Genomic DNA, 12,641 nt, shown 5'->3' on the forward strand with positions numbered 1-12,641 from the left:
CCACCGAACCACCAAGCGATATCCTAAAATACTAGCATATCTCAACGTACCAGTAGTTGATCACGATAGCTGGTACAACACTAATTTAAGATTCCAATAATATCTAACTTATACATAGTATAATCAACAATGGTTTTTTTATAACTAGACTGTATCAAAATTTATCCCATCTACATAAAGTACAAGTAGCCCTTCTAGCAACTTACATTGTAGTAACTTGGTCCCATTTTACATGATTAAGCATGGATTAAGGACTTAATTTATGGTTTTGGATAAGGATGGATCGGAAGGTCCGAACCCAAGTTCGGAGGATCCGAAAACTTCGGAAGCACAGTTTAGGGTTTGGAGGCTATGGACAGATCGGAATGTCCGAATGTGATTGGAACTTCCGAACAGAGTTAGGTCATGCTCATTATAGACGTGTCAAGGAGTTTGTACACGTAGGATATCGGAGCTTCCGAAGAGGAGTTCAGAGTTTTCGATCGTTGCATTTCTGCAACGTGGCTGGCATGCGAGGTCGGAGTTTCCAAAGAGGAGTTCAAAGCTTTCGATCTTATTCTATAAATAAGGCATCCGAGGATCATTTTATTTTCTCATTTACATCTTTTCTCTCTCGGTTCTTGGGTGGTTTAGGGGCTTTCCAGCCATCTCTGGCAAAGGGCGGAGCCTTGGCGAGGTGTCCAGGAGTCGTAGTGGAGTTGTGCCCTAGTTACGGGGCATTCGACATCAAAGGGCTAACGACGGACGAAGGTATACCCTAGATCCTATAAATAGTTTGGGAGTATCTATTAGCTTAGTTAAGGCTTTTAGATAATGTTTAGTGATCTAGTAATCTTGTGATTATAGGCTGGACCAGCATTAAGGTACAAAAGTGCTGTTCGAGATGTCCTAACTGAGTATGCATGTATTATGTGTTGCATTATTTATATGACATGATTTTATCTGCATATATTATGTCACATTATTATGCTTCATGCATGATCATCTTGAGTTTGTATCCTTATAATATCCTGTAGTAGGGTTTCAACTCTATCCTGTTAGTAGATGGTTGGACACGTAGATTCGTGATCAGGTCACCTATATCCACTGTCGGTTATGTGAGCCACCTCCTGGTGCAATGGAGCAGAGTGCTACATACCTAGGGCTCGAGTGTGTTCTTGACCAGAGATTCTTGAACTCGAGTCTTGGTAACCCGTATACTTGCATTCATGCACATATAATATTGTATACTCATTATCTCATACTGAGCGTAGTTCGCTCACGTTCTTTATTTCTGGGATTATTGGACACCCTATTCGACGGGGCAGGTTTCAGGTTGGATAGCAGGAGATGCTGGGGGATCCTAGGTTTCAAGGTTGTTAGCATGAGAAGTTTATCTTTGCAGTGTTGTTTATAATTATGAATATGTTGGTACTAAGAATCTTGTTATTCGATTTGGTTGTAATAATTAAGTTTACATATTTCTTCTCTTGGGAATGTATAACTTTATCAGTTTCTGCAATTTAAATATGATTAAGCTTTTATTAAGATTATTTCATTCTTAGTTCTGATGTAGTAGGTAATCACGGTGTGGGTCACTACATACATTCTCCTGATTCACAATGAAGGAGCAGTACTAGTTCAAGAATTTGAGTTACTATTACTCAACTAGAAATAGGACATCCTTGTAGAATTGTAATCAACCATTGCAACTATTCATTAATCCGATCTGGAAACATTGTAGTGACCCTTACCGAGATCACCTGCTAAGCATAACTTAAGTATGCAATTAACTTAATTAAAATAGTAAACCAGAATAAACTACGAAAGAAATAAAACGTATACAATCCCAAGGAAAGAAATCTATAAATATCCAAATAATTATACAACCAAATTGAATAATGTATTAGCCCAAATACATCAAAAAATAAGGACCAAGGAAAAATCCCAGCAGGCCATCCACTGCCTAGTCCCTCATGGATCCACCCGCCTCATCCAACCGCAAACTTGCCCCATGGAATAGGGTGTCCAGATACACAAAGTACGAGATGTGAGTATAAAACGCTCAACAAGAGAGTATGAGTATACCGTATTATATAGATGCATGAATGCAAGTGTACCGCATACTGAAACTATAGGCCAAAGATCAGATAACAAAGGCAGACCGGGCCCTGGTATGTAGCACTCTGTGCCATCGCTTCAGGAGGTGGCTCCCATACCGAATACCAGTGGATACTCCGGACCCAAATCGATGGAAGTTCATCCACTAACAGGATAGGGTAAAACCCTATAATATTCCAAAGATATAGCTTGATGTGTAATATGCAAGCAGCATACAACCATGTCATAAAATATGCATATAAAATCATGCAAGCACATAATACATGCATACTCAGTCAGGATATCTCGAACAGTATTCTTGTATCTCACTACTAGGCAAGCTCTACCAGCTTTAAGTCCACGCCTATAGTCCGCACTACATAGAGAAATGATACTAATATCATTATATTACTCCAAAAGCCTTAACTAAGCTATTGCATACTCCTAAATATTTTTAGGAAGAAAAAGCTATACCTGCGTCCGTTGTCACCCATTGTTGTCGCTTGCCTCAAAACTTAGGCACAGCTCTGCTACAACGCCGGGATCGCTCCGCTACTTCCGGATTCCCAATAGGATGCCTAGAACTCCCTAGATCTGACTAGAAAGGCTAAGAAATGAGAGAGAAGAGAGGAGAGGGGTGAGTTGAAATGAGGCCTTGGCTCCTCTATTTATAGACAGAGAATGGAACGTCCGTTCCTTCATCGTTGCGTCTGTTCGCCATCATTGCGTTCGTTCGACGAACGTTGCGTTCGATGTCCCATCATGTTCGCAAGCAAGGACATTATCTTGCTGACATCACGGATGACATCAGCTGACCAAAACGTTGCGTCCTTTCTACCCGACCCTCTGGGCCATTTCTGATCATATTGGGTCCATTTCCAGACTCCGTTAATCCATTAAGAATTCCCTTAATCATGCTTTAATTAATCTAAACATGATCACTTGATTAATATACTCATTAATCGTTAATTTCGGATACGGGTTACTACATTCTCCCCCACTTAAGATATTTCGCCCTCGAAATCAGATCTTAAGTATCAAAATAAAACAACATGCAAAAACATCTTTATTCGGATTAAACTTTTACATAATTTTACAACTGAATACAACACTGGAATAAAATAAAAATAACTCAGAATGTTCTGAACGCATCCTGCTCTCAAGCTCCCAAGTGGCTTCTTCAGTTCCTCGGCGCTGCCACTGAACTAGAATCAAAGGGATAACTTTATTCCGCAACACTTTAATCTTACGATCCATGATACGAACCGGCCTCTCTACATAAGTCAAATCAGTATCCACCTGAACTTCGAACGGCTGCAAAATATAGCAGGCGCGGTTCATCAGAATGTCGTCAATGAAAACCACAAAAAAATTATCCAGAAACTCCTTGAAGATGCGGTTCATCAGATCCATAAATATAGCAGGCGCATTAGTCAAACCGAAAGGCATCACTAAAAACTCGTAATGCCCATAGCAAGTACAAAATGCATTCTTGGCTATGTCCTGATCTCGGAATCTCATATGATGATTCCCAGATCTCAAGTCAATCTTGGAGTAAACCGAAGTATCCTGCAGCTGATCAAACAAGTCATCAATACGAGGCAAATGATACTTATTCTTCACAGTAACCCGATTTAGCTGTCGATAGTCAATGCACAACCGCATAGACCCATCCTTCTTCTTCGCAAAGAGAACAGGAGCTCCCCAAGAAGATACACTAGGATGAATGTACCCCTTGTTCAAAAGTTCCTGTAACTGATTCTTCAACTCTCGCATATCTGACGGAGCCAGACAATACGGTGCTCAAGAAATAGGCAAAGTATCCGGCATCAACTCTATGCCAAACTCGACTTCCCTAGCATGAGGAAAACACATAATATCATCAGGAAATACATCTGGGAATTCATTCACAACCGAAATACTCTCTATCCCTATGCTCTCAGCGGACAGATCAACTGCATAGATGGGGTAACCTTCCCCGCCATACTCTAGAGCTCGACAGGATCTCAAAGCTGATACAACGGCATCGGGGGTCGCGCTTCCTCACCATAGAAAAACCAGCTATCACTCCCATACGGATGAAATCATACTAATCTCTGATAGCAGTCCACTGAAGCTCGATAGGTAGTCAACGTGTCTATCCCCAGAATACAATCGAAGTCATCCACCGCAAGAACCATGAGATTCGCTATCAAAATGTTCCCTTCGAACTCTAAAGGGCAACCCATCACTAGACTCTTAGCCAAAGTAGATTGACCCGTCGGAGTAGAAACAAAAACTACTACATCTAGTGCAATGCATGGTAACTTATGTCTTTTAACAAAATGTGCAGAAATGAAGGAATGAGATGCACCATTGTCAATGAGTAAAAGAGCAGGTATACTATATAACAGAAATGTACCTGCGATGACCTTCTCATTCTCCTCCACTGCCTGATCATGCCTCAAGGCAAACACCTGGCCAAAAGTCCACGGCTTCAAATGAGAACTCCCAGCAGACTGTCCCTGCGACCTCTACTGAACGGTAGCCTGAGAACCCGATCCTGAACCAGAACCAAAACCGCCTCCCCCAGCTAATGGTCAATCCCTCCGGAGATGACCAACCTCTCCACATCGAAAACATGCTCCAAAAGCTTTACGGCATTTGTCTGTCGGATGGTTCTTCCCACAATGGTCGCATTTCTCCTTCTTCCCAAAACTAACAACACCACCGGAACCAAAGGAAGAAGAAGTAGATCTGGACTTCTTGATAGACTGAGCACGGGGACCCAAAGAACTCGCAGGCCTAGACTAAGAGAAAGACTTGTTACGCCGAATGCTATCCTCCGCCTGGTGACAACGGCTCACCAAAACCTCATAGGTCATATCATCACCGACCGCCAACCTGTCATGAATATCCGGGTTAAGGCCCTGAAGGAACAGATTGTACTTCATCTCAGAACTGTCAGCAATATCGGGGCAATAGGATAACATATCGAAGAAATTCTGCTAATACTCGTCAATCGTCATAGATCCCTGTCGTAAACTCAGTAACTCACCCGCCTTTTCCTGTTGGAGTGCAGGAGGAAAGTAAAACTTCTGAAAAGCTGTGTGGAACTCGGCCCAAGTAGCAACTCCTCTCGCCGCAATGAACGGTGCAAAAGTGAACCTCCACCACTTACGGGCTCACCCATCCAGAAGATAATCAAGAGTCTCCATCTTCTGCTCCTCAGTACAGTGAAATTTCTGAAAACAAGTCTTCATGCGATCTAGCCAGTTCTCCGCATCCTCCGGAATCTCGCCTCCGATCAAGGGCTTAGGACCCATCAGTAAGAATCGGCGCACACTGAAACGATTCTCATCATGACGACGATGATGACGTTCCCGACGATGCTCCCGATCACCATCTCCCCTACGTCCACCTACGCTACAATGGCTACTCTGATCATCGCGATCCGCCATCTATAAAATTACCTCACGGTTACCTTATGCAGAATCTTAATCCCAAGAATACTATGCATGCTCTGATACCATAAATGTAGTGACCCTTACCAAGATCACATATTAATCAGAAACTTAGGCATGAAATTAACTTAATTAAATAGTAAACCAGAATTAAACTGCGGAGCCATAACAATATACAATCCCAATAAAAGGCGACCTCTACTGAACGGTAGCCTGAGAATCAGATAACAAAGAAAGACCGGGCCCTGGTATGTAGCACGCTGTGCCGTCTCTTCAGGAGGTGGCTCACATACCGAAAACCAATGGATACTCCGGACCCAAATCGATGAAATTTCATCCACAAAAAGGATAGGGTAAAACCCGACTACTAGACATATCAAAAGAGATAGCTCAATATGCAAATGCATGCAGCATATAATCATGTCATATAAATCATGCAGTCACATAATACATGCATACTCAGTCAGGATATCTCGAACAATACTTTCATACCTCAAATACTAGGGAAGATCTACCAGCTCTAGATCCACGCCTATAATCCGCACTACACTGCCAAATGATACTAATATCATTATAGTGCTCTAAAAGCCTTAACTAAGCTATTGTATACTCTTAAATATTTTTAGGAAGCAAAAGATATACCTGCGTCCGTCGTCAACCCGTTGCTATCGCTTGCCTCAAAACTAGGCCACAGCTCTGCTACAACGCCTAGATTGCTACGCCACTTCTGGATTCCCAATGGGATGCATAGAATTCCCTAGATATAAGCTAGAAGACTAAGGAATCGAGAGAAGAGAGGTGAATGGTGCATCTGAAAATGAATCTCGGCACTTCTATTTATAGACATCGAACGGAACGTCCGTTCCTCCATCGTTGCATCCGTTCTACCTTCGTTGGGTCCATTCGTCATTGTTGCGTTCGAACGTCACATCATGTGCGTAAGCAATGACGCATTATTGCTGGCACGAAAGTTGCATCCGTTCCACTTGATCCTCCGGACCATTTCTGATCATTATGGGTCTATTTCCGGACTCGATTAATCCATTAAGAGTTCCCTTAATCACATTTAACTTAAACTAACATGATTTATTCGATTGATTAACACTTAATCACCAATTTCGGGTACGGGCTACTACAAAAAGCAACATAACATGCAATAAAAAATAAAATAACAATAACATGCTTTCAAGACAGCAACATATTCAATGTCAATACGAATGAAATGCATGTATTTAAAATTGGGATATCAACTCTGATAAACAAGGCATTGCTGCTATGCTTTTGGGATCCCAAGAATGAGATCACGTAACGACTCACCGACTCTCCCAATCGAGGTGGTGCCACGTATCCCAATCCCCTAGACTTTGGTGCAAATAGAATGAGTATGTTGACGCTAGGTGAACTTCTACAACCCAGGCCACTCGCAGTATAGCCCCCAAAACGTCTAAATAAAAAGGGCGTTCTGCCCGCTGAAATCAAAGGTGTGGCTCAAGATGCATGCATAAGAAAACATAAAGCATTAAGCCATATAACAAAGCTCAAACAACAAATTACATGTTCCACATTCTAGAACAAGTATTGATGCAAGTATGTGATTTAAGGGAAACTCAAGAACCAACTGTCTCGAGTGTGCTATCCCGCTAAAATGATGACTGCTTGTATAAGCTACAATAAAAGGTTATATCAAAAACTATACAACCTAAACAACAACATCGCTCAAGGTAAACTCTTTACCGCTCTTCGTCCAACTCTTTTACGATCGACTGTTGGTAACTCTAGGCTCGACAAACTTCAAACGAATCTGTACATATGCAAAAAATGATCAACAACGACGAATAAACCCATTTGCCAAAGTTCTACGATTCAAAAGGTTCAAAATCTGAAACTCAAACCGACGGCATAACGGCTATAAACTGATCAAACTGAAAACGCAGACAGTAGTACAGCATTGAAAACAACTCAAATCAATGCTAAAACAACAACAACAAAACAAATCCAACACATATCAAAATCCCCATTTTTGAAATAGGCTTCCAGAAATCAGAAAAATTTTGAACGACGCTCTAATTCAAAACCGATTGAGAATAAACGATAAGAACTCGTTCAAGAACAACATAACTGAAACTCAATCAATTCTAACAACATTCAAAAATAGAAGTGCAACTGATCGGAGAAATACTTACGATAGAACGAAGCTCTCGCTGCTGTGATCGCTAATCTGCCTTCAGATATAAATTCTAACGGACGGATCGACCGAAAACTGAAATCACAAAGCTTGAAGAAAACTTTGGGGCGCAACAATGGAGGGAAGGCGTGCTTGGGTAGGAGAAGGAGTGAAGAAGGAAGTCAACCAAGCTAAGATAGTATATAAAACTCCATATTTTTGTTTTAGTCCCTGAAAAATTCAAAATTTGCAAAATAGACCCTGATCAAAATCAAGTCGGCTCTTGAACTCTGTAATCTCCGATTATCTCAAATAAACTCAATTAAGATAAATTTGGGGCGTTACAATTCTCCCCCTCTAAGAAGAGATTTCGTTCTCGAAATCAATAAGAATCACAACTTATAAGATAGAATAAAGAACTAAAGACAGTAAGAAGAACTCAGGTCATTCGAACAACTCAGGAAAACGCTGTCTCATGTCAGATTCTGTCTCCCAAGTCACTTCCTCGACTCCGTGACGGATCCACTGCACTTTTGCTAAAGGAATCAACTTTGTTTTGAGCTGCTTCTCCTTCCGATCAAGTATCTGAATTGGTCGCTCAAAGTAGCTTAGAGTCTCGTCAAGCTCGGCTTCGTCAGGTTGAAGAATATGAGAAGGAGATGATACTTTCGCAACATAGAGACGTGAAAAATGTCGTAAATACCAGATAAAGATGGAGGAAGTGCAAGACTGTAGGCAAGATCGCCTAACTTCTTGAGAATATTGTACGGTCCAATGAATCTCGAAGATAACTTCCCTCTCTTTCCAAATCTAATCGTGCCTCTAAAACGAGAAATCTTCAAGAATACTCGGTCTCCTTGATCGAAACTCAGAGGTCTGCGTCTGATATTCGCATACTTTTCCTGTCTATCATGAGCTGACTTCATTCTCATTTGAATGATCTTAATTTGCTCTGCCATGTCTCTAAGCATATCCGGTCCCAAATCAGGTGACTCGAACACATCGTCTCAAAACAAAGGAGATCGGCAGTTCTTGCCGTACAAAGCCTCAAAAGGCGTCATACCGATACTCGCTTGGTAACTATTGTTGTAAGAAAAATTGACTAGAGGCAAAGAATCCTGCCAACTAGTGCCAAAGTCTAGCACTACTGCTCGAAGCATATCCTCTAACGTCTGGATAGTCCGCTCTGACTATCCGTCGGTTTGAGGATGATAAGTTGTACTCAAATGCAACCGAGTACCAATTGTCTCTTGAAGACTGTGCCAAAAGTGCGAAGTGAATGTAGGGTCTCGGTCTGAAACGATCGACTTCGGCACACCATGAAATCTCAAAACATTGCTAACATATAACTCAGCCATCTAATCGCGACGATACGTCATCCTGTACGGAATAACGCAAGCAGACTTCGTCAATCTATCGATCACTACACAAATAGCATCGCATCCTCGAACAGATCGCGGTAGCTTTGTGACAAAATCCATCGAAATCTGATCCCATTTCCATTCAGGAACAGATAGACTGTGCAACAGACCACCCGGTCGCTTTCTTTCTGCTTTCACTTGCTGACAGTTCAAACATCGAGATACAAACCTCGCAACATCGCTCTTCATTCTCATCCACCAAAACTGATTCTTCAGATCGTTATACATCTTACAGCCTCCAGGATGAATACTAAACCGAGTGCAATGTGCTTCTTGGAGAATACGATGTCTCAACTTTGCAATATCAGGCACAACAATACGGTTATTCACAAACAAAACATCATCTCTAACCATGGAATTCAGACTGATTCCCAGATCTGACTTTCTCTACTGAAATCTGAGTGCTCGGATCAGACTTCTGTGCTTATTTGATCAAGATAAATAACTCTAGCTCGGCTCGAATAGCAAACACTCTGATAGTCTTCCTATATGTTTCAAACTCCAAACCAGAAGTGAAACAATCATCGATCAACTGAGAAACACCGATAGTAGAAAGAGATAAAGAACAAAGCTTTCGGCTCAAGACATCTGCAACTGCATTCGACTTTCCTGGGTAATACTTGATTTCACAGTCGAAATCCTTCAACAGATCTAACCATATTCTCCGTCTCATATTCATCTCTGCCTGTGAAAACAAGTACTTAAGGCTCTTATGATTAGAAAAGATCTCGAAAGACTCACCATACAAATAGTGACACCAGATATTCAGAGCAAAGATGATCGCAGCGAGTTCAAGATCATGAACCGGATAACGAGTCTTGTGCGGCTTCAGCTTCCTCGATGCATATGCTATCACATGCTTATGCTGCATAAGAACACATCCCAAGACTCGGTTATAAGCATCGCAATACACGGTAAAAACTCCAGTACCTGTTGGAATAGAAATAATCGGAGCACTGGTCAGTCTCCTCTTCAGATCAACAAAGCTAGCCTCACAATCTGCAGTACAGATAAAATGCGCATTCTTCTGAGTCAGGTGGGTAATCGGCTTGGCAATAGATGAGAATCCCTCGATGAATCGACAATAATAACTAGCTAAACCCATAAAGCTTTGGATCTCAGGCACTGATGTCGGTCTAGGCCAATTCATAATTACTTCAATCTTGCTGAGATCGACAAAAATCCCATATCCTGAAATAATATGACCGAGAAATACAACTCGATTCAACCAAAACTCACACTTAGATAACTTGACAAACAATTGTTCAACCCACAAAACCTGAAAGATGGTCCTCAAATGCTCTGCATGGTCAGTACGGTTCTTTGAATAGATAAGAATATCATCGATGAAGATAATAACAAACTCATCCAAATAGCGCTGAAAGATACGGTTCATCAAACCCATAAAAACCTCTTGAGTGATAGTCAAACCGAACGAAATGACTATAAACTCGAAATGACCATACCTCGTTTTGAATGCGGTCTTAGGAACATCTTCCTTACGCACTATCAGCTGATGATAACCCGACCTCAGATCAATCTTTGAATAGACAAAAGAACCCTGCAGTTGATCAAAAAGGTCATCTATTTGGGGTAAAGGATACCTGTTCTTTACCGTCGCTTGATTCAGTTGATGGTAATCAATACAGAGTTGCATAAAACCATCCTTCTTTCGAACTAAGAGAACAGGAGCACCCCAAGGCGACACACTAGGTCTGATGTATCCCTTGGAAATCAAATCCTCAAGTTGTTCTTTCAATTCTCTCAATTCGATCGGCTCCATACGATAAGGAGCTTTGGAAATAGGTTGAGTGCCTGACACTAAATCAATGCTGAATTCGATCTCTCGAATAGGCGGCAATCCAGGAATCTTATCTGGAATGACGTCCGCAAAATCTCTAACCACTAGTATATCAACCAATTCTGGGCTAGATTTTAGTACGTCAACTTCATAAACCAAAAATCCCTCTGCACCTCTCTATAACAAACGAGTCGTCGATAAAACAGAAATCAAAGGGATTCTAGATCGAGAACCCTTACCGAAGAATTTCCACTCGTATGCCATTTCAGGTCTGAATCTGGCAACCTTCTGAAAACAGTCAACGGTTGCCCGGTACTTGGTTAAAGCATCTATACCAACAATATAGTCAAAATCTAACAGCCCAAGTACAATACAGTCGAATTCTAACAAATTCTCCTCAAAACAAAGTTCACAGTTCCTGACTTATCTGACAGAAACAATTCCTCCACCCAAAGGTGAAGTAATAGCTACTACAGTAGGCAAAAGCTCAGTAGGCAAAGCATGCATCAACACAAATTTTTCAGAGATAAAGGAATGAGAAGCACCTGTATCTATCAAAACATGAGCAGAATAACCAAAAATCGAACAGTTACCTGCTATAACATCGTCAGGTGCTTCCTGAGCCTGATCCTCTGTCAAATCAAATACTCATGCCTGCTGTCTCGGAGGCTGGTTTGCATTCGGGTTACCTCCCTATCTGTTCTGCTTCTGAGGCTAAAAGGAGTGAACCGCAAAAATCTGCCTCTCAGGCTGAGCTGCAGGTCTAGATGAACTCCCACTCTGAGCTTGATCTTTACCTCGCTGAGGACACACCTTAGCAAAGTGTCCTGGCTGCTGACAAATATTGCAGTTCCCAAAGACTCCTACACACTGATCTTGGGAGTTTCTACCCCCACACTTGTTGCAGAACAAAGATGAAGATCCAGAACTCTGTCCTAAACCAAACTTCTTGGAGCCACTGGAGCTAGAAGAATTGTTCCCCTGCTTCTTGGATTGTTTCCCTTTGGCTCTATTGTTACTCCCACTGCTTCCTCTTTCATATCTTTGTGGTTGGTTCTGATATTGCGATGGCTGATTCTGATACTGAGACGGTTGGTTCCGAGACTGTCTCTGCTACTGAGGTACCATCTGATTTCCTCTCTGTCTCCACCAACTGGCTTCATCTCCCTTTACATGATTCATGGCATCCGCAAAGTTATCAGGCCTAGCAGTGTTTACCAACGTGAAGATGTTGGGGTTCAAGCCGTTGATGAACTGATCGGCTTTTGCTTCTTCATTGTCGGCAATGTGTGGTGCAAATCTCAACAAACTGTCAAACTTGGCTACATACTCCTCGATGTTCAAGTTTCCTTGCCTCATATTAGCAAACTCGGCTCCCTTATCCTTTCGGTACGAAATAGGGAAAAACTGCTTATAAAACTCAGATTTGAAAAGAGTCCAAGTAATAAATGTACCTCGATTCTCCATGGCTCTCTTCGTCGTGATCCACCAGTTCTTAGCAACACCATGAAGCTGAGGAATGACTAACCTAGTGTGGGGACCTCGGGTTGCTAATCTCATCTTAGGGCAATAAACGATTAATTAACAATTAATCAAAAAATAAAAGGATATTCAAACCAAGAGCTAAATTTTTTTTTTTTTAAAATACCAGCACCTCGCTCGATCGGGTAAACTCATCCGATCAAGCGAGCTAGAAAATTCCATCTCTCGGGTCTGAATCCATATTGGCCTCG

Source organism: Henckelia pumila, chromosome 3, assembly GCF_033568475.1.
Source record: "Henckelia pumila isolate YLH828 chromosome 3, ASM3356847v2, whole genome shotgun sequence".
Classification (NCBI taxonomy): domain Eukaryota; kingdom Viridiplantae; phylum Streptophyta; class Magnoliopsida; order Lamiales; family Gesneriaceae; genus Henckelia; species Henckelia pumila.